Raw genomic sequence first — 1329 nt, forward strand, 5'->3', positions numbered from 1 at the left:
ATGTAGTACTGTAAATTCTTCTCACTGTAAATTTATTATTAATCTATTGCTATACCTTGCTAATAAGTGTAATATTCATAAGTGTACATTTTCAAAGAAAACTCCCTACTTTTTTATTTTCAGGAAAGATTTTGATGTGTATGTAAACTCTTTAAGAAATTAATAATTCTATTGCATGTAAGACTCTTTCATGGTGTAAGTCTTATAAGCTAACATAGTATGCTTTGGAGTATTGTTTGTAACCCTTATTGTCTTTTGTTCTTACTTATCGTTGTAATTGTATTTGCTGTTCTTCTATTGCATAATAAAAATAAATAAATAAAATAAAATTTAAAAAAAGCTGTGTCCCAATGTGGCCCTGTCCCAAATGGAACACTTCACGTGCACTTGCGGTCTTACGGACTTACAATGGCCGCCGCCGTTAAGTCCACGAGACCGTAGGGTGTCCCATTCGTCATTTTAGCGGTCAGAAGGGTGCTCGCGAGCGCCTCCTTTGCGGCCGTTATGCGCCCTCGATCTGCACTTCTGCTGAGCCCGCACTGGGGCAAGCTCCGCATCAGACTTCTAGCCGACAGTCAAAGCGGCATTACGTCACGAAAGTGCAGACTCAGAGGAAGACCGCGAGGATTTAGGGTACAATTTGGGACAGGGCCATTATCGAATTCTTGCATTGTTTCAGTCAACTCGGAGATTAATCGACTGAGTGAATGATTCAATGACGCAATCACTTGTTGCCTCCTTCCGACATAATGAATCTTTTTAGTGTTTTCAATTATTCAAAAGATTTGAGTCAATGAGAATCAAAACCATTGTTGGGTACACTCTGCAGTGCCAAAAACCAAAATATGCTGAAGACAGGATTTAATTAGGTTTAGGGTGCCATTTGGGACAGGGCCTTAATCTCAAATTGCTGAGTTCACTACAGCTGAAGCTCTCAAGATTGGAAAGCATAGTTGAGTTGTCTGACAAAGTCTCTGATAACTCAATGAGGAACTCAGACACCACGCCTGAAGAGTAAATAACAGAGAGTTTTGTGGTGTGGAGGATTGTTAACTCACCAGGGAAGACAAACTGTTGTCTATGCTGAAAGTAGTAGGCAGCTATTGAGTGGGACAAATAGACAAATGTCCGCAAGGAAAAGAGTAAGACCCAGTTAAACAACTTGCTTGTTATGCATCAGCGAGCATTACTTAAGCAGATATTAGTAGGTTAGTATACATCCATTGAAGATGTTATTTCAGAGCATTGGAAACAAGAAATGAGTGCTTAAAGGGGTCATATGATGTTGCTAAAAAGAACATTATTTTGTGTATTTGGTGTAATGAAATG

The 1329-nt window shown here is 39.2% G+C and overlaps 1 protein-coding gene across 5 annotated transcripts in view; it reads right to left on the reverse strand.

Annotated features, from left to right (window-relative positions):
* The window catches only part of ksr1b (kinase suppressor of ras 1b), a 42329-nt gene that overhangs the window by 5721 nt on the left and 35279 nt on the right, over positions 1 to 1329 (reverse strand). The window lies entirely within an intron of this gene.

The sequence above is a fragment of the Sinocyclocheilus anshuiensis genome, unplaced genomic scaffold (genome assembly GCF_001515605.1).
Source record: "Sinocyclocheilus anshuiensis isolate Anshui unplaced genomic scaffold, SAMN03320099.WGS_v1.1 scaffold1170, whole genome shotgun sequence".
Taxonomy (NCBI): domain Eukaryota; kingdom Metazoa; phylum Chordata; class Actinopteri; order Cypriniformes; family Cyprinidae; genus Sinocyclocheilus; species Sinocyclocheilus anshuiensis.